This window comes from Thermobia domestica, chromosome 5, assembly GCF_964235325.1.
Source record: "Thermobia domestica chromosome 5, izTheDome1.hap1.1, whole genome shotgun sequence".
Classification (NCBI taxonomy): Eukaryota; Metazoa; Arthropoda; class Insecta; order Zygentoma; family Lepismatidae; genus Thermobia; species Thermobia domestica.
In genome coordinates this window covers 311936379-311958794 of record NC_137458.1, presented here as the reverse complement: position 1 = coordinate 311958794, position 22416 = coordinate 311936379, and the positions used below count along the sequence as shown (strand labels likewise).

At 38.0% G+C, this 22416-nt stretch overlaps 1 protein-coding gene and 7 non-coding genes across 9 annotated transcripts in view; 1 reads left to right on the top strand and 7 right to left on the bottom strand.

The window, feature by feature from the left end:
- The window catches only part of LOC145684961 (putative ammonium transporter 1), a 174935-nt gene that overhangs the window by 45880 nt on the left and 106639 nt on the right, over window positions 1–22416 (top strand). The window lies entirely within an intron of this gene.
- TRNAQ-CUG (transfer RNA glutamine (anticodon CUG)) lies at window positions 540–611 on the bottom strand. Its single transcript has one exon. It is a non-coding gene; the product is annotated as a tRNA-Gln (tRNA).
- Window positions 20068–20139, bottom strand: TRNAQ-CUG (transfer RNA glutamine (anticodon CUG)). The gene has a single exon. It is a non-coding gene; the product is annotated as a tRNA-Gln (tRNA).
- TRNAQ-CUG (transfer RNA glutamine (anticodon CUG)) lies at window positions 20659–20730 on the bottom strand. Its single transcript has one exon. It is a non-coding gene; the product is annotated as a tRNA-Gln (tRNA).
- Window positions 20813–20884, bottom strand: TRNAQ-CUG (transfer RNA glutamine (anticodon CUG)). Its single transcript has one exon. It is a non-coding gene; the product is annotated as a tRNA-Gln (tRNA).
- Window positions 21405–21476, bottom strand: TRNAQ-CUG (transfer RNA glutamine (anticodon CUG)). The gene has a single exon. It is a non-coding gene; the product is annotated as a tRNA-Gln (tRNA).
- TRNAQ-CUG (transfer RNA glutamine (anticodon CUG)) lies at window positions 22004–22075 on the bottom strand. The gene has a single exon. It is a non-coding gene; the product is annotated as a tRNA-Gln (tRNA).
- On the bottom strand, window positions 22303–22374 carry TRNAQ-CUG (transfer RNA glutamine (anticodon CUG)). The gene has a single exon. It is a non-coding gene; the product is annotated as a tRNA-Gln (tRNA).

Genomic DNA, 22416 nt, shown 5'->3' with positions numbered 1-22416 from the left:
CACCAGCTGATGTTTGTCTGTATGAAATGCTGTGATCAATGCATAGGTTTGTGTGAATAAAATATCTATTGAAAAAAGGAAGTAGAAGGTCCCACCGAGATTTCAACTCGGATCGCTGGATTCAGAATCCAGAGTGCTAACCATTACACCAGCTGATGTTTGTCTGTATGAAATGCTGTGATCAATGTTTAGTTTTGTGTGAATAAAATATCTATTGAAAAAAGGAAGTACAAGGTCCCACCGAGATTTCAATCGGATCGCTGGATTCAGAGTCCAGAGTGCTAACCATTACACCATGGGACCAGTTGATGTGTGTCTGTATGAAATGCTGTGATCAATGCATAGGTTTGTGTGTATAAAATATCTATTGAAAAAAGGAAGTACAAGGTCCCACCGAGATTTCAATCGGATCGCTGGATTCAGAGTCCAGAGTGCTAACCATTACACAATGGGACCAGTTTATGTTTGTCTGTATGAAATGCTGTGATCAATGCATAGGTTTGTGTGTATAAAATATCTATTGAAAAAAAGGAAGTACAAGGTCCCACCGAGATTTGGACTCGGATCGCTGGATTCAGAGTCCAGAGTGCTAACCATTACACCATGGGACCTTTTTTTTTTTTTTTTTTTTACTTTATTTCCATCGAAATACAGAGAAATTTACAAGGATATTTACTATTCACAGCCTCACTGAAAGTGTAAAATATTATTCAAGATAAAACATTATTCAAAAAAAAAAAACTTACTGATTCAGTTCATTTTTGTTTGTGGGTTACATCATAAGAAAGTGTGGGAGCTATTGCAGATAAGTAGTTTGCAAAATATTTTCGTTTACATACAGGAGAGAGCTTCATAGCCTGGTATGTTAAATACATTTCATACATTTCAAGACACAATGGTCGTGCTGTTACAAGAATAAACATGATAGTTTGTACAGTAAACCAGATCACAGCATTATGTTTATAGCTAGGAAAGTAATGAAAATCTGGAAATAATATTACATTATGTACGCTAAAAACAGTTTGTGAGGTACGACATATTCTACTAAGTATAGTGCTAAAAGCCTGCCAAATGGGTGGTATGTCCAAACAGTTATGGAATCGATGTTCAAGAGTGTCTATCTGATTACAATAATAGCATACATTTGTAGAGGTGATACCTAGATTAAAGAGCCTAGCAGACGTTTCATATACATTATTAACAATAAAATACCACATTTCTTTCTGTTTGTGAGTTAAAAACTTGGCAGTTATGTTTTTCCAGATGTTACTCCAGTTTTTGCATGGCACGTGAAGCATGACGTGTGGCTTAACAGAGACGCACGTGCTCTGATAGTGCCAGTATAATTCTTTGACTGACCTAATTTCGATCTGCTGTCGTGCGACTATTGCACACAGCATATCAAGTACTACATCGCGAAGGTGAGGGAATTTAATCGCCCAAGGAAAGATAGGAATCGGAAGCACAAGGTCAATACACTGAAAACAGACATTGAAAACCGTAGCAGTAATCGAATCGGGGTGGGAACAAACCATACTACAACTTCTATGCACAAGCAGAGCACGTGACTGAACTCCAATATCCATAAACTCTATTCCTCCTTTTGCTGCAGGCAAAAGTAGTTGTGTTTGACCTACTCTTAAAGCTTTATTATGCCAGAGAAAAAACAACGCCTGACTGTTTAAAGACTTATAGATAGGCTTTGGTAAGGGGAAAATCTGAGCAGAATGCCATAGTAAGCTAAACACAGTAGTTTTAAGAAACAAATTTCTACTGAAAAGACTAAGATTACGTGATTTATGCGTTATTAAAAGACTTCGGATCTTAGAGGCTATGACTTCATATGTTTTCGTGATAGTCTGTTGTAAAGTAGGATACCATACAATACCAAGTATTTTGATTGATGGAACAGTTTCAAACGTTCTACTATACAGAGACTGATATTGTTCATGTAAACACAATATTTTTGTTTTTGCTTTATTAAGTTGCGCGCCTGAGGCGTGTTGATAAAGGCGTAGTAACTTCTGTATACATTCCAGATCTGCGTCATTGCGTAATATATAGTGTGTGTCATCAATGTATGATTGCACTGCTAGACTGTTGTTATACACAGGAACACCAGGGAGTAAGCGGTGTGCCGCATATACAAGAGGCGCTAAAGATAAACTAAATAAAATACTAGACATTGTGTCCCCTTGTAGAATACCATTACAAACAGAGATGGGAGCACTTAAACCTCCATTTAGCTTTAACCTGGTAATTCGTTTCGTATATATTCCTTTGATAAGAGAAATGAAAAGGTCACCAAATCCATATTTAGCTAAAACTTGGAAGAGATAATTGTGGTTAATTCTGTCAAAGGCCTTGGAGTAATCGGTGGATAAAATTGCTACCGAAGAAGGGTCGGCGGACTCATGAAAGGAAATAAAATCTCTGAGATTGGATAAGGCCTTATAAATAGGGTTATTGTGGCCAAGACCGTATTGGCAAGGACTTAACAGCTTCTCAAGGTATGTTTTCATTCTGATCGTCAGACAACGAGTTAATAGTTTTAGGTCCGTGCACAAGAGACTTAGTGGCCTGAAATTTGTAACACTAGATGCTAATGAATGTTTGGGGACCAAAACAGTAATGCCCGTTCTGAGAGACTGGCCTAAAACAAAATGTGTGCGGTATTCATTAAAAAGGTCTGTGAGAAAAGGAGCTAAAATATCTATAAATGTAACATAGAATTCTAGTGGTAGAGAATCAATACCTGTGGACTTTCCTAGTTTGCCTAATCGGATGGACTGTTTGACCTCGTCTAGTGTGAACGGACCCGATAGACACTCTCGATCATCATCCGTTAAAACAGAGGGAATATACTCTAGTATAGAAGAATCAGTACAACAAGTAGGAGGTTGAGCATATAATTGTTTATAATAATCAATAAAACAAGTCATGACGTTTACGCCCTCATACACACGGCCATCGTCACCCTTAATTTTAGAAATCAATTTTTGTCTGCCCCGTGTGCGCTCCTTGCGTATTTGGTGGATACTTGCCTGTTCAGTGTCATCATATTGACGTGTTTTGCTACGAATCATAAAACCTTGCATACGTCGTTTATGCAGCGTTAATAAATGAGCTTTGATCTGCTGAATTTGAGGTCGTACTTGACCCCCGCGTTGTTGTTCTATCATGTAATCTCGTAATAGACCAGTATAGTAGTGATATTGCTGATAATGATCGGCGTTTCTAGTTCGACAATATTGTTTGGTCACAGAGCAAAAAGTTCGTTTAACACGATTTTCCCAAAATTGCATGAGAGAACCTTTGTAGCGTTGTTTCACATGAAGGAGGCCTTTCCATTCAGCATGTATCAGAGCTTCATATTCGGGCTCACGTAAAATTGACGTATTAAAGTACCACAATGGGCTACGTTTGAGAAATTTGTGGGCTGGTAGTTTGATGGTCATGAGTACAGCATGATGATCACTAAAACAGACTGGGACCACAGCCATGTGTTGAACCTGATGTATAAGAGTGCGACTGATATAGAATTTATCCAATCTTGAGGAACTCGTCCCTGTAAAGAAGGTATGGCCAGGCGTGGTTGGAAATAAGTGTCGCCACACGTCGACTAGATCATAGGTGGCAATTAAATTGGACAGACTGGCTGAGAAGGTATAATTTGGGGTCATATCTATTGGAGCCAAAACAGCATTAAAGTCTCCGGCTAATATACAAGGAGAAGAACCATTATGTAACGCTTGGGCAAGCTCAGTATTAAAGAAACTATTGCGCTCTCGTGCATGAGTCGAACCGCTTGGAGCATATGCTGTACAAAGGCGTATATTTTCTAGTGTTCCTAAGGTGATACGTTCAGTAGGCATTTGGAGAAGCGCTTGAAAGTCAATATCACTGCGGTATAGAAAAGCAGTTCCTAAACCATTTTCAGTGAAGCGTGAAACACATGAATAATTAGGGATGTCTGGGAAATCGGGTACTGCCACCTCTTGTGCAAACAGAATATCAACTTCTTCCTGATATATAAAATCTCGTAGTGCGTGTAATTTGACCGGAGAAGTAAGACGATTTAAATTGACTGTGGCAAAACGAAAACTAAACATTACAAAAAATATATAAAGTAAATACATGAAAGTAAAGCAATGCGGGAACAAGAACATGTGTAAAGTAGAAACAAGGAAGAAATATATAAACAATATAAATTATTGATACCAAAGATGGGCAATGCACTATTCGCCGTCTGATTGAACAACAGATTTCAACTTTTTGGTCGAAGCTCGTGTTTTCCTAACATTGTGACCACTTGTTGTTTCATCACTGCGGTTACCTTTAGAATTTTTAGACACTGCACTACTGTTAAACTGAAGTTGAGTTAACTTGCGCTTTTCGCAGGATGCTACACTCAGATCGGAATCACTTATGGTATCACTTGTAGCATCTTCAAAACCAGTGGTGTCAATGGAACCAACTGCGAGAGGAACGCTTGAAGGGGTAGCACTGTGTCCCTCTATTGTATTTCTATCACCTACCTCAGAGTTTAGTAGAAGTGGCTGGTCAGTCACAGGAACTGGAGATGGAACACCTGTCTCATCAGCATCGGGAGTAGGTGTCACTTCCATACTATGTGAGCTGTCAGCAATGGAAGGGTGGACGGGATGAATGTCGGGAACACTAGATGCAGCACTTGCAAGTGGCAAAATCGGGGACGACACGGGTATGTGGGTATCCTTCTGTAGAACAGGAAATGCACTGTAAGAACCGGTATCGGGAGCTGATGTATCCACTGGAAGGTTGCACGGCATGCGGACACCTGGAGACACAGAAGTAGACCTGGGTAAAGGTGGAGTTCTCTTCTTAGGACAATCCTGTACAAAATGGTCCTGAGAGTTGCAGACCGCGCAGGTCTGGATCTGACCGGGGTAACTGACAAAAAGACGTAAACCACAAACAGTAACAAAGGATGGAATGTTACGTTTAACAGTCATTTTGACTAGTTTGCGACCCGTGCGGGTAAGATAAATATGATCAGTAGAGTACTGTTCATCAGCAATATTCTGAATATCCCCATACTGGGAGAGTACACGACTTAACTGGGTATCACTAAGTTCCATTGGACATAAAGAGACTTTTACAACAACAACAGAGTTGTCTGCCAAATCAATGGGTAACACATGATCTCCATCAGTATTGGTATAAGTCACGGTGCCGTTGGTACCGGCAAGAATACGTTCACATAGCACTTTACTAACTAGTTTGATGTATAAAAGTTTACGAATAAAGTCGAGTTCTATACTTAACACTTGGTCAATTGTTAACTTGAAAACACTTCGAATCCATTCATGAATATGAATAGACGTAGGCTTTTGACGCACAGTTACGAAATTAATTCGGAGCGTATTAGACCTCATACAACTCATATTGCTTACACTCGACGTTACACGTCAACTACAGAATATATATATATATATATATATATATATATATATATAAATGGTGTTGCTCACAAGTGAAACAAAGGACTTGTAGTACACACTTCACCAAATCACTAAGTCACAGAAATAATTAAAAAAAAATCAAACGGCACTATTCGACAAACAAAGCAGATACAATAGTACAGCACGGACAGAGAGGCGATGTTATGCGCCCCGTGTCTCAACGCGAACTGGTGGCTACCAGGGCCAACAACCGGACCAGTTTATGTTTGTTTGTATGAAATGCTGTGATCAATGCATAGGTTTGTGTGTATAAAATATCTATTGAAAAAAGGAAGTACCAAATTTCACAAAATTAAATCCCCACGTTAAGCGGGTTTGCATATCCAGGCTCCTAACTATGAAAACATTTACGCTCAGTCCAACCTCAATCATTTCACGAATTCAACCTGTTTTACGTATGCTATTAGGACATAATATCGATTGTGATTTATTCTAAAAACACTTTTATACATTGCAAGAGCTGTAACGTCCAAATATTTACTGAGAACTCATAGTCGTATCGGAATAAACAAAAGCGAGTATGGAACAGTAAACTGCTTTCACAAAAGGAAAAAGAAGATGTGCAAAAGGCATACAAAACGGTCGAGTGGTTTGGGTCGATACACTATCAATCACATGTTTGTGAGTTCAAACCCTGTAACAAGTTGTTTCTTTTTTAAGTATCTTCCTATTTTCATCCGGAGGCTGAAAATATTTCTTTGAGTAACTCATTGAAAACTTCTTTTGTTTCAAATTCGATTAGAACGGAACATTATATGAATTGCGAATCTTAAATCCATAGCTAAAAAAAAAAATGAAGTATATTCATTACTCCATTATCCTCTGATTTGTAACGAAAAACCATTTATAAACAGTGGTGACTTCAGAAAATTATCCTCGGGGGGAATTTCAATATGCGGGTGGAGGGCAAACATTGGTAGTCCACATTGAGCACGATCGAATATATGGTCCTGAAGGCGGAAATTTCTTAGCTCAAGAGGGGTCTCAAATTCTCCCTCAGATCACGTCCTGAAAGCATCATTGCTTAAAAGCTTTTCGTAACAAATATAATATTATACTTGTTTCTCGTTCTACATTTAGAATTGGTAAAATCATAACTTATAGAGGATTATAATAAAAGCATAAAAATTACAATACCAATCATGTATAAATTATCCTGTAAGTTACCAACTTTGGGTCAGATTAAAACTCAAATATTTGTTTTCGGGTTGCACTTAGAAGTAAGTCCTCTCTATATAATCCTGATTGGAAAGCCATGTTTAACACTAATTAATTAATCAATATTTATACGGATTTTTTTTATTTTACTATATTTACTATTCAGTATTATATACACTTCATTTCCAAAATCAAAATCTCGAAAATGTATATTGTACGAGTGCAGACTCGCAAATAAATGATTATTAATCATATATATTGGTCTCTATTCGAAATTCTATTTTAATCGAATCCGACAGGAACACAGACAGAAATATCGAGAACAGGTGACGAAAAAGAGAGAAAAAACGTTGCACCCGGCGGGGACTCGAAGTAAGTTCGAAGGGCTCTTGTTCAACCGAACGCCTTAGACCACTTTTTTTTTTTTTTTACATCGTTATTTCCCAAGGTCACTTACATACCTGAAAGAAATTTGTCGTTTAGACATAAGACATAGACGGTAAATACAAGTAGAAAGTTGGCATATATACAGTGCTTTAAGAACAATACAAATAGCATCATCAAATTACATTTTTAGAGCTTATCAAGGTAGACGAGAACTTGTAAAATATTGACAGTATTATATAGAAATTTAGAGGTACTACAAATATGATCTTACAGATATTACACTAGTCATATCATGTTAAAATGAGGCAGTCAAAAAGTTTGCGAAAGTCTTGTAAAAAGGTACCATACCAAAAGTTTTCCACCTGGTGCGTTTTAAGAATTCATGATAATCCGTGACACTTATGTGACTGCGACTGGAATCAATATAGTATAAGGTGTGTCCTATTAGCCAAGTAACAGCATTATTGCGGGTTGGAGGGTACCAATGATAATCGGGGAAGGTAATAATATCAGGTGTGAAATGGTGTGGAGATGTCCGACATACGATAGCAAGGAGAGCACATAGTTTTAACCACACAGACAGTACTAGCTGGCAAGAGGTGTATCTGTGGATAATGGTGTCGGGGTGCCCACAATGGGAACACGCATTATGTGGTAGGCGATGGATGTCGAACAAACGTTGATTAGTAGCATGAATATCATGTACAACACTATACCATAAACTACGTACACACGTTGGAAGAAACTTTCTATGAATATTAAACCATATGCGATTCCAGTTACAACTATTATTGTTCTGCTGTACTCGTATCGTAGTTGTAGTAAAGGTCATTTTTAAAAAATACAGATAAAGATCACGAGAACAGATTTCTCTTATCTCATCATGTTTAGATAGATAACTCCAGGCTAGGACGAATTTATATATATATAAGGGTGCTTGTTGAAGGAAAGGAACATTGGGGGGATTTGGAGCAGGTAAGGTGGGCGTCCAACATTGTAGCCATTCTTGTGTATGACTATGGTCCAAATGATACAATTTATAGCTACGTAATAAAAATATTTTACACTTGAGTCGTACATTGATTAAAGCAAGGCCACCATTGTCGACTGGTAACACCATTACTACTTGAGGAACTCGGAAGAAAAAGTCGCACCAAATAAACCAGCCAATGATCGATTGCACTTTTTTGGCACAGATGTCCGGAAGTGGCCATACCTGTGCTGTATACCATAATTGAGAACATATATAAGTATTCACATACCATACTCTCTGGATTAAATTCAGCTGTCGATGACGATTTTGTAGAACAACTGTCCTGATTTTATTGATTATTGGCGTCCAGACTGTCTCAGAGTCTGGATCAAGATTACTCGTAAAATTAACACCTAAAATTTTTATTTTCGTCACAATTTCGGAATGGCAGATAGTTAACCCTTTATTGACCGTGGCCCAATTATTAAAGGTTAAACTCTTCGTTTTATTGACATTAATACTTGCTCCACTAGCATTACAATAGCTATTTAAGCACTGGTGCACATAGTTGACCTGAGCAACAGTGGTATAACTGATTGAGACATCATCAGCAAAAGCAAAACAAACAGTATTTTGAAAATCATGTAAATGTGAGACTGGAAAACAGGACAAATTTTGCAGAACAGAACTAAGCCAAATAACAACATTGACAATGGACATCCTTGTCTGATACCTCGCTTGATAGATATGGGTGAGCTAAAGTAACCATTGATGTGAAGCTGGGATGTTGCATTGTGATATAAATTTTTAATATTATCAATAAAACGTGAATCAAAACCAAATGCTTGTAATACAGCGTAAAGATAGTTATGCTCGACAAAATCAAAAGCATGTTTGAAATCTATAGAAGTGACACAGGCAGGGAGCTGTTGCACTTTAAAATATCCCATGATGTCTCGTAGGCTACACAGGGCATAGTAAATATTACGTTCTTTTGATAGCGCTGCCTGCTTACCACTTAAAAGTTTCTCGATAACTTTTTCCATGCGTACTTTATATACCTTAGACAATAATTTGACATCAGTATTTAACAGCGTAATGGGTCTAAAATTAGAAATATGAGCTTGGGCTCCTTTTTTGGAACTAAAATAATGATACCATCATTTTGCATAACATTGCCAGATTGAAACATATCATTAAGTACAGCAGTAAAAGTATCTCCTACCACATCCCAATACTGTTTATAGAAGAGAAAAATGAGTCCATCCTTGCCAGGACTGCTACAATGCTTTGTAGTATTTAACACATCATAAATCTCTTGTTTAGTAATCGGGGCTAACAATTGTGCATTGTCAGCCGCTGTTAATTTACAAGATATATTGGAAAAGAAAGTGGGCCATATCTGAGTAGAAACTGGATGCGATTCAAATAGTTGTTCATAATGCTGTGTTAAACTGGACATAATATCAGGTAATGCAGTGACAACTTGGCCATTTTCTAATACAAGATGTTCCATAAAATTAGTTCTTCGTCTATTATGTTGCCGCATGATGTGGAAAAATGTAACTCGTTCATTAGACAACAATAATTTAGAATCGAATGATTTAGTGATAGTCTGTAAAGAGTTGTTTTCTAATCGAATTAATTTTGCTCTGATTTTATTAATATGCATATACGTGTGCGCAGAGGGAGGCTGTTGCCACAACTCATGTAACACTTTGTAAAGGTATTCAATGGTAGTTTTGCTGTTCTGACGGTATTCAGAATGCATCCATTGGAAAAATGATTTAATTTTATGCTTAGCATATTGAACCCACCACAAATTTAAACTGCCAAAATATCTCTGTTGTCGACACCAGTAAGCCCATTTCTCTCGAAACAGTTCTTTAATATCATCAGATTTCAGAAGCTGTGGATTAAGTTTCCAGTTAGAGGGACCGAACGTTGGGCTCAAACCAAGGAGAGGGGGAGGAAATTTGAGCAACATACACACAGCACTATGATCACTAAACGGAGCCATAAGAACATTAATGTCACACACACGAGGTACGAGATCGAAGGAGGTATAGATCCTGTCTATGCGTGACTTCACTGATGGAGTGACATGCGTATAAATGATATCAGTTCGTTTGGACCGCCAGGTATCAACTAATCGGAATCCGTGGACCAGTCTTTCTAGCGCTAAGCATTTATTAAAATAGCCAGTAGAATCGTCACAAAACAAAATGGAATTGAAATCTCCAGCAAGGATAATACTCGTATGCGGAATACAAAACAGAGGCACGATATCAGCATTAAAAAAATTTTCACGGTCAGTTTTGTGTAGAAAACCTGACATGCAATACACATTTACATATAGAATGTTATCGCATACAAGGCTGAGCCCATTGCCAGACGGTAAACGAGTAAGGTGTTGCACATGAATTCCTTTCTTCACTAATATTGCAGTACCTCTACCACTATATCCAAGATTAACAAAACAATTATACCGATCTATGAAACTTAAATCGGCAATTTTGAGTTCTTGCAAATTGAGTATATCAAAGTCATGTAATCGTATAAAGTTATGTAACAAGCGTTGTTTCGTAGGACTAGTTATACCATTTAAATTTAAAGTACCCACTTTACGAACAGTGACAATAGGGTAAGACATACACAGCGGATAGAAAGTAAATAGAATTATTAGAGCTGCAAAATAAACAAACTCCATGATGAGACCTGACAAACAGAAAAAAGAAAAAAAACAACACTATTCAGGTTGATTCTTTACACTGTCTGTTTGTAGTGAATCGTCAAGGACAGTCGAGAAGCTAGGTTGCGATGATGTAATCGAAGCACCAACAACAGGCTCACGTGAGTCACGTGCCACGACAGCCTTCCCTTTCCCTGTGTTTGTTTTGATTTTCTTGTGTGTTGACAAGGAAATCTTGCCTGCTTTTTCACTTATATACACCGTTCTCACAGTGTTGCTGCTTTCCGCATCAACTGAGTCAGATAAAGGAGGCGGAAGGTCGTGAAGTACCTTAGTAGGCGGTATCTGCGAAGCACTGACATTGGAAGCCTCCTCTATTGCCGACACACTTAGTACCGAACACTGGTCATTGACATCAGGCACCATGGGCGGATCACCTATATCTTCGAGGGACGCACTAGTTATCGAATCCTGTATCCCGGTATCCGTTGGTCGATCCAGGGAAGTAGGCACAGTCAGCACTGGAAACTCATTGAGGTCCTGTAGCGATGGAGCACTGTGGGCACTGGGTAATGAGTCAGATAAGGCCGTTGTTAACGTACTGTTACCAGGTTGAAAGCTCTGATCGGTTGGGTAACGAGGAGTTTGAGGAAGAGTTTTTCCAGATAACTGGGACATATTGAGCGTCAAAGGAGCTGTACTCAAATGTTTGGCGCGCTGTAGGCGTCGGGGACAAGAATTAAACGTGTGATTGACCTGGTGGCACGCGAAGCAAGTTAGGGGTTGCCCAGAGTATATAACACTTGTTCGATAACCTTGGATGTAGTGATGAGCAAATGCAAGACCAAGACCAAGACCCGGGTGGTCTTGGTCTTGGTCTTGGTCTTGCACATGCGGTCTTGGTCTTGGTCTTGCACTGGAACCCTCGGTCTTGGTCTTGGTCTTGGTCTTGCACACCTAGTCTTGGTCTTGGTCTTGGTCTTGCTCACCCAGTCTTGGTCTTGCTTGCAAGAGTCTTGCAAGTTTTGCTTTAAAGAAATCCATGATTTTCATAAGTAAATTTTACTCTGGATATAAAGGATAATAAATCCTATATTGCGTCAATAGTGAGGGAAATACAATGTATGTTTCTAAATGTAATATATTTTACCTTCGTGTAAGTGTGATGATACTGTACAACATAGGCGATGACCTGTACTTTTTTTTTCAATGGGTGATCACGCTTCACTACATATATCAGATAAATCACAACATTTCGTAATATTTTTTATATGTTTTAACAGATCCAATACTCCACTGGTTCTCTAACTGGGGAGACTACCCCTGACAGTGAGACGTATGAAAGAAAATCAAGACAGCACAGATTACTGAAATACCATAAATTGCAAAATTATTTTTACACTCTAAAGGCGTCAGTTTTTTTTCTTTCCAACCACGATTAGCTCATCTCTGTATTGAACAAACTCCCAATTAAATATTGAAATTTTGTTTTACTGATTCTAATACGTACTGTATGGGGCAGAAACAAGGACATTACGCAAAAACGATGAAACAATTAGACTTTCGAAATGTGGGCATGGAGAAAAAAAGGAGAGAATCAGCTGGGTTGAACGGAAAACGAATGCGAAGGTTTTAGAAATAGTAGCAGTAGGGGAGAAAAGAAGAATTTTAGATGTAATTAAGAGGAGGACATTGGCTGAGGAGGAACTGTATTATGAGGGACGTGCTAGAGGGAGGGAGAGAAGGAGATCGTAGTTGAAGAAAGATATTAAGAAAGAAAATTGCTACGTTAAGACGAAGAGACTAGCTGAGGACCACAGTCATCGAAGCTTCTCAGCTGCAGCAAGTGACCTGCAAATAATGGCAGAATAGCTATTATTATGACGATGATGATATGTTTTGCAATATTGACCAAAAAAGAGAGAAAAATTAAAATAATAATAATTAAACCTCTTCATATTTTAGAATACAAATGAAATTAAATTTGTGAGTTTTACGTCCCACGATTATGCCGGCTAGGCTAAAGGAGACGGTGATGATGAAAAATGAATGAAAATGGTGGAAAGAAAAAGTGGGAGGAAGCGAGAGAACCCCGAGGAAACCCACGCACACGGTGTTTGTCCACCACAAAGTTCACTTGTCGGGGGCTGGGATCGAACGCGGGACCCCAAACACCAGAGCTGAACGCTCTACCACTGAGCCACCGCGGCCCCAATATTTTAGAATAATTTGAGTGAAAACTGAAAACGACTCAACTGTTTATGTCTTTTGTGTAAACTCAATTTATATAAATACTTTTGACCTACATTAGAAATACATAATAACGGCATCAAACTTCAAGTTATTTGAAATAAGTACGAAATCACTCTCAGTTCTGAATATAGATTATTTATTGTTGTATAATGTTATATCGTTGAATCCTAGATATGCCGTATACCTAAGGGAGCTATAAGTTATATTGATAAACAATTATTCAACGTATAAGCATCCACCTATGAAATCAAACTTGCGGTCACATGCGCTAACTTTTTGTCAATTTCATGAAAATGTTATTTCAATATTAATTTTATAAGTACACATTAAAAATTTCCAACGGATGCTTGAACCTCAAAGCCAAGGCCATACCCATGTAGTCGGCACCTATGGTGTACGGAATTGCCGATGTTCAATACTACATTTCTTTAGTTTTGGAAGAAGAACACCATTAATAGAATATGTCTTGAAATGAAATATCTACTTTAATGTCCCACGATTATTACACTGAGGCTAAGGGAAACAGTGATGATAAGAAATGGTGGAATGAAGAAAGTACGAGGAAACGGGAAAACCCACGCACAAGGTGTTTGTTCACCAAAGAAGCTCACATAGCACAAGCTGCGATCGAACCAGGGCCCCATGTACCAGAGGTGAACGCTCTGCCACTGAGCTACCGCGTCCATAACATGCTCCAGTTTATTTTTGCTTATCCACTTCTTATGGACACAACTATTCTTCGTATGATTTCCCAAAATCCAATCATGGGCCGTCGTGAATGATCAAATGATGACCAAAGTAAATCAGACACTGAAGTTATTATAGCTTGTAACAATTCATAGAATTATGCTGTCGGTCGTCTCGTGAACAACCGATTCAAAAAACGACATACTGTAGCTATATGTTACAGGAGCAGATCGACTCACATGGATTGCATAAACTACTGGGAACACATTCACTCCGGCGGTATTTTTACTGGAACCAATAAGTTCACGTGAAAGATGTAATGATTTTCCCCCTTCCTTTTTATATTCTATAAAAAATCAAGTAGTACCATACTTGTGCAAGACTCTTGTGCAAGAGTCTTGGTCTTGGTCTTGGTCTTGCAGGTATGGTCTTGGTCTTGGTCTTGGTCTTGCACCCCTTGGTCTTGGTCTTGGTCTTGCATCGGGATTCCTGGTCTTGGTCTTGGTCTTGCATGCAAGACTCTTGTAAAAACTGCAAGACCAAGACTCTTGTGCTCATCACTACTTGGATGAGTAATTTCGAAGGAATATGCTTCTTGAGTTCCATATACGCTATACGTACGCCATTAAACACAGGAAAGCGGTACTTCTGGGACCACTGCTCATTTTCTATCTTTTTCACACTTCCGTAATTACTGAGGGCAGAATTGAGAAAACTAACATCTAGTTCAAGAGGGAGATCTGTGATACGCACACGTGTAAGAGTATCTGAAGCATTTTGCACTGAAACAAGGCTCCGGGAGCCATCTTGATGCAAAAAGGGAAGCTCACTTGGTGTATTGAGGAGAAAATGTTCAAATTTTTCCGGAGAACTAAATTTCAAGAACACGCAATATTCCTCACTGTTTAATTGAATAAAATCAATCTGATCCAAATTAACATGTACCTGTTCATCCAGCCAAACATGGATATCCAAAGCAGTTGGGCGAATATGTCGTGTACTTTTATCGAATGCAAGCTTCACTGTGTTCTGACGTAAACCACGAAACATGATGCGCACCAAATCAAACAAAAAACAACAAATACTTTTCAAACAATAACTATATACTCGACAAGTATCAAAGCTGTTCACTATAGCAAGATAGCACTAATCACAGTCACTTGAAATAGCACTTAGCTAGCCGCACTTAACTGGCTACTCGGTAGGCACAACGAGCAGGAGCAAACGTCCGCACTCCTTCACGTCTACCGGTGAACCCATCATGACCACTCGGCTATGGTAGCAACTAGTGATTGTAGCAAAGGCTTCGAGTAGTAGTTCTTATTACAGAATAATATTTTCTATTGCCTAAAATTTAAACCTAATTTACTTGAATATAATATATCTATTGATTTGTTACATGAACACGTTCTCGTTACTTTGATGAATGATGTATGTTGTTGATATAGATTCTATTAAACTTTCTTTCGTAAATATTATAGAAAGTATCAGGGTTATTTATGATCTTTTATGGAAATTGACTGACGCATGCGCAGTAAACAGACAGTTCAATTGGAAGGCGAGGAATGAAACGCTTACACACTGTTAGAATGTTTCCCTCGCAAGCAGTAGTTCCCAACCGAGGGACGGCGGGACGCACTTCCTCCTCCTGGGGTGGCGTGAAGGGTTTACGAAGTCCCTTCGTTGTCTTATATTTCTTGAATGATTATACACAATATCCAGTCACATCTTCTACACATTTGGAAGCGATAAATCGTAGTATAAATAAACCATCCTCCACACACAGTGATTGTTGCTTTTCCAAGATTATAAACTGAAACACTTTTTATTTCAATAGACTATAAAAGTTTCAATGGGAGGGGTTACAACCCCCTCAGCCCCCTTGGTCTTCGATATGTCACCGCCTAAACTGTAACTTTCAAGTTAGAATCGAAAAATGGAGACATGTGACCTACTAAATATACTTTTAGTTCATTATACATTTTCATAAATAAAATATCCACAATTACAATGACAGTAAATGCTAAGTAATTTTTGTAAATCTTTGTACTTTCATTTTCCCTCTTTCTTCTGAACTGAGCTTGAAAAATGTAAAAATGGAAGGTTAAAAACTTCAAATATTACGTACATTTTAGCGTATTACGAAATTATATTTAATAGAATCCGGTAGGATCACAAACAGAAACGTCAAGAAGAGGAAAACCAAATTGTACTGTGGTGGGATTCGAACTACTCTTGAATGGTGCCTCAGAATCTCTGGCCGAATGCCTTAGTCCAATTTTTTTTTTCACTCGGCTAATGTGACAAGTTGAAAATATAGTAAGCGTGTTTCATGTTCAATCTTTTGTTACAGTATGAAATTTATTTTGTATTCTCTGAAGTTTAAGCCTATTTTGGCCTGATGTAATAGTCTGTTGAAATTGTTTTATGTTTACGGAATTCTTTACTTTGACGAATGATGTTGTTAATATAGGTTCTATTACGTATTCGTTCATAAATATTACAGCAATTGTCAGGATTATTTATGATCTTTCATGAAAATTGACTGGTGCATGCGCAGTAGAAACAGAAAGATCCACTTTACCAACATTTGTCATACACGCCAGAACGCAAATTTCTAACAGGTTCTCAAAATGCCTCGCTCTAAAGGTTGTGGAGAACTCTCTGTTGCTCTGAGAGGAGAAATCATAGGCCGAGCAAAAATGGGACAAACTGTGCCTCAGATTGCTAAAGATCTGGGATGTGACAAGAAAACGGTCAAGAAATGGGTTCAGCGACATGAAGAAGGTGGTGAATGGTTCAGGTCTCAGTCAAGAAGTGGAAGGCCAAAAGTGACAACTGCAGCTCAAGATCAAGCTTAGTTACAGAAGTAATCAACAGACCTCTATGCCACACGTCAATCCTCTTGGACAAAGCCAGAGAATATAATTGTTCTCACGAAACAATAAGAAGAAGATTATTGGGGGCTGGTCTACACTGTTCAAGACCCGCTAGGAAGACTCTCCTGACTGAAACTCACAAGGCCAGACGAATGGAATGGGCACAGAATAACATAACCCAACCTCAGTCATATTGGGACTTAGTCATCTGGACCGACGAGAAGGTTTTCAAGTCTAACCAACAAGGCAGAGTTATATTGTATAGACCGCGCGGAACCAGGTATGCTGAACAAAATATTATCAGAACTTGTTCAGGACGAATATCAGCACACTTTTGGGGATACATGACGACTGCTGGTCCTGGAGATTTAGTTGCGGTGCCTGAAAGAGTGAACAGCGGTGTCTACATTAATATCCTCGAAAATACGTTGTTACCGTCCTTAGAAAGAAACTTCCCCGAACAGGAAGAATATATATTTATGCATGACAACAGTGCTGTTCACACTTCCCGGCAAACACGAGAGTGGCTAAGTGAACATCCAGAGTTAATTTGGCCCCCTCTATCCCCAGATTTGAACCCAATTGAACATCTGTGGGCCTACATGGTGCAAGAATGGGACGAGAGACGTGAAGACAGAGACCAAACGTTTCTTCAAAATCATGTTATGGAACTGTGGCAACATTTTCGAGACACACCGTCGTATTGCTCGAGACTTGTATCTAGTATCCCCTCCAGACTTCAAGAAGTTACTGACTCTGGAGGTGACTACACGAAGTACTAGTGTGTTATTTTTTGTGTAAACATTTATTTAAGTTTCATTTATTTATTATATTTTTTCAAGAGCAATACTTTCGTTCTTCATTCTTTTTCTTTGCTTGTTTACTTATTAGTTCGTTAAAACGTAAAGGAAGAGTAGTATATCTTCAAAAAGTTTTTGAGAATTTACTTTGAACGTTTCTAAGAATACATTTACTTTTTTTTCTTACTCTATATCATGCTCAATATTACTTTCATTTCAGTTAATTAATAACTTTATTTCACATCTATATATATAAAAGAGAACGCACAAATCCTTTGTTACCTCATCACGCTAATACGGCTGAACCAATTTCTTTTATTTTTGGGGGGTTATTAGTATTTGGACCCTAGATGGTTTTTATCATATCACTTTAATTTTTAATTACCAGTGTCTTGAGATAATTGACCATTCAAGTGTCCATAACGTACAAATCCTTTGTTAGTTCATCATAGGTAAAAATAAACGTATTTATATGCAACCCGCATGACCGTGTCACTCGGCGGGTTAACATAAATGACAGGCGATATAATGTTAACATTTACTGCAATCTACTATGGTTTTTATCATATCACTTGAAAGCGAAAACTTCCGGGGTGACCGCAGCGAAGCGGGGCGGGTTAACATAAATGACAGGCGATATAATGTTAACATTTAATGCAATCTTCTATGGTTTTTATCATATCACTTGAAAGCGAAAAAGTAAAAATTATCTAAGTAACAAAGTTTATTGCGTTCCGGGGTGACCGTAGCGAAGCGGGGTGAACGCTGCTAGTCTCGGATAAAAGTATTATTGTCTTTTTAACGATATTTTTCCTTTTGAATGTGAAATTTCTTGTTTCATTGAATTATCTCAATTCTAATGAATAAATCACATTTTGTTTATTGTCCCTTCCTTAACTCAGTTCGAATTCGAGAACAATTTGGTGTAATATACGTTCTTTATTCTTCATATTGTGCAGAAATGACAATATTAATTATTTTTCATGAGTCCAGTTGATTAGTGAGAACTTGGACAAACATTAACCTGGTGATTCTTTACGCAATGCCAAGCGTAAAATACATTTTAGCTGTTCTTTATCCTTCATAGCGATGAAACATTCTAACAGTGTGTTAGCGTTTCCTTCCTCGCCTTCCAATTGAACTGTCTGTGTACTGCGCATGCGCCAGTCAATTTCCATAAAAGATCATAAAAGATCATACATAACCCTGATACTTTCTATAATATTTACGAAAGAACGTGTAATAGAATCTATATCAACAACATACATCATTCATCAAAGTAACGAAAACGTGTTCATGTAACAAATTAATAGATATATTATATTAAAGTAAATTAGGTTTAAACTTTAGGCAATAGAAAATGTTATTCTGTAATAAGAACTACTACTCGAAGCCTTTGCCACAATCCTAGCTGCTACCATAGCCGAGTGGTCTAAGGCGTTCGGTTGAGAAAGAACCCTTCGAACTTACTGCGAGTCCCCGCCGGGTACAACGTTTTTTTCTCTCTTTTTCGTCACCTGTTCTCGATATTTCTGTCTGTGTTCCTGTCGGATTCGATTAAAATAGAATTTCGAATAGAGACCAATATATATGATTAATAATCATTTATTTGCGAGTCTGCACTCGTACAATATACATTTTCGAGATTTTGATTTTGGAAATGAAGTGTATATAATACTGAATAGTAAATATAGTAAAATAAAAAAAATTCGTATAAATATTGATTAATTAATTAGTGTTAAACATGGCTTTCCAATCAGGATTATATAGAGAGGACTTACTTCTAAGTGCAACCCGAAAACAAATATTTGAGTTTTAATCTGACCCAAAGTTGGTAACTTACAGGATAATTTATACATGATCGGTATTGTAATTTTTATGCTTTTATTATAATCCTCTATAAGTTATGATTTTACCAATTCTAAATGTAGAACGAGAAACAAGTGTAATATTATATTTGTTACGAAAAGCTTTTAAGCAATGATGCTTTCAGGACGTGATCTGAGGGAGAATTTGAGACCCCTCTCGAGCTAAGAAATTTCCGCCTTCAGGACCAAATATTCGATCGTGCTCAATGTGGACTACCAATGTTTGCCCTCCACCCGCATATTGAAATTCCCCCCGAGGATAATTTTCTGAAGTCACCACTGTTTATAAATAGTTTTTCGTTACAAATCAGAGGATAATGGAGTAATGAGTATACTTCATTTTTTTTTTTTTTTTTTAGCTATGGATTTAAGATTCGCAATTCATATAATGTTCCGTTCTAATCGAATTTGAAACAAAAGAAGTTTTCAATGAGTTACTCAAAGAAATATTTTCAGCCTCCGGATGAAAATAGGAAGATACTTAAAAAAGAAACAACTTGCTACAGGGTTTGAACTCACAAACATGTGATTGATAGTGTATCGACCCAAACCACTCGACCGTTCTGTATGCCTTTGCATATTTTCTTTTTCCTTTTGTGAAAGCAGTTTACTGTTCCATACTCGCTTTTGTTTCTTCCGATACGACTATGAGTTCTCAGTAAATATTTGGACGTTACGGCTCTTGCAATTTATAAAAGTGTTTTTAGAATAAATTACAATCGATATTACGTCCTAATAACATACGTAAAACAGGTTGAATTCGTGAAATGATTGAGGTTGGACTGAGCGTAAATGTTTTCATAGTTAGGAGCCTGGATATGCAAACCCGCTTAACGTGGGGATTTAATTTTGTGAAATTTGGTACAAGGTCCCACCGAGATTTGAACTCGGATCGTTGGATTCAGAGTCCATAGTGCTAACCATTACACCATGGGACCAGTTTATGTTTGTTTGTATGAAATGCTGTGATCAATGCATAGGTAGTGTGTATAAAATATCTATTGAAAAAAGGAAGTACAAGGTCCCACCGAGATTTGAACTCGGATCGCTGGATTCAGAGTCCAGAGTGCTAACCATTACACCAACTGATGTTTGTCTGTATGAAATGCTGTGATCAATGTTTAGATTTGTGTGAATAAAATATCTATTGAAAAAAGGAAGTACAAGGTCCCACCGAGATTTGAACTCGGATCGCTGGATTCATAGTCCAGAGTGCTAATCATTACACCAGCTGATGTTTGTCTGTATGAAATGCTGTGATCAATGTTTAGTTTTGTGTGTATAAAATATCTATTGAAAAAAGGAAGTACAAGGTCCCACCGAGATTTGAACTCGGATCGCTGGATTCAGAGTCCAGAGTGCTAACCATTACACCAGCTGATGTTTGTCTGTATGAAATGCTGTGATCAATGCATAGGTTTGCGTGTATAAAATATCTATTGAAAAAAGGAAGTACAAGGTCCCACCGAGATTTGAACTCGGATCGCTGGATTCAGAGTCCATAGTGCTAACCATTACACCATGGGACCAGTTTATGTTTATCTGTATGAAATGCTGTGATCAATGCATAGGTTTGTGTGTATAAAATATCTATTGAAAAAAGGAAGTACAAGGTCCCACCGAGATTTGAACTCGGATCGCTGGATTCAGAGTCCAGAGTGCTAACCATTACACCATGGGACCAGTTTATGTTTGTTTGTATGAAATGCTGTGATCAATGCATAGGTTTCTGTGTATAAAATATCTATTGAAAAAAGGAAGTGCAAGGCCCCACCGAGATTTGAACTCGGATCGCTGGATTCAGAGTCCAGAGTGCTAACCATTACACCAACTGATGTTTGTCTGTATGAAATGCTGTGATCAATGTTTAGTTTTGTGTGAATAAAATATCTATTGAAAAAAGGAAGTACAAGGTCCCACCGAGATTTGAACTCGGATCGCTGGATTCAGAGTCCAGAGTGCTAACCATTACACCAGCTGATGTTTGTCTGTATGAAATGCTGTGATCAATGTTTAGTTTTGTGTGTATAAAATATCTATTGAAAAAAGGAAGTACAAGGTCCCACCGAGATTTGAACTCGGATCGCTGGATTCAGAGTCCAGAGTGCTAACCATTACACCAGCTGATGTTTGTCTGTATGAAATGCTGTGATCAATGTTTAGTTTTGTGTGAATAAAATATCTATTGAAAAAAGGAAGTACAAGGTCCCACCGAGATTTGAACTCGGATCGCTGGATTCAGAGTCCAGAGTGCTAACCATTATACCATGGGACCAGTTGATGTGTGTCTGTATGACATGCTGTGATCAATGCATAGGTTTGTGTGTATAAAATATCTATTGAAAAAAGGAAGTACAAGGTCCCACCGAGATTTCAATCGGATCGCTGGATTCAGAGTCCAGAGTGCTAACCATTACACCATGGGACCAGTTTATGTTTGTCTGTATGAAATGCTGTGATCAATGTTTAGTTTTGTGTGAATAAAATATCTATTGAAAAAAGGAAGTACAAGGTCCCACCGAGATTTGAACTCGGATCGCTGGATTCAGATTCCAGAGTGCTAACCATTACACCAGCTGATGTTTGTCTGTATGAAATGCTGTGATCAATGTTTAGTTATGTGTGAATAAAATATCTATTGAAAAAAGGAAGTAGAAGGTCCTACCGAGATTTGAACTCGGATCGCTGGATTCAGAGTCCAGAGTGCTAACCATTACACCAGCTGATGTTTGTCTGTATGAAATGCTGTGGTCAATGCATAGGTTTGTGTGTACAAAATATCTATTGAAAAAAGGAAGTACAAGGTCCCACCGAGATTTGAACTCGGATCGCTGGATTCAGAGTCCATAGTGCTAACCATTACACCATGGGACCAGTTTATTTTTGTTTGTATGAAATGCTGTGATCAATGCATAGGTAGTGTGTATAAAATATCTATTGAAAAAAGGAAGTACAAGGTCTCACCGAGATTTGAACTCGGATCGCTGGATTCAGAGTGCATAGTGCCAACCATTACACCAGCTGATGTTTTTCTGTATGAAATGCTGTGATCAATGTTTAGTTTTGTGTGAATAAAATATCTATTGAAAAAAGGAAGTACAAGGTACCACCGAGATTTGAACTCGGATCGCTGGATTCAGAGTCCAGAGTGCTAACCATTATACCATGGGACCAGTTGATGTGTGTCTGTATGAAATGCTGTGATCAATGCATAG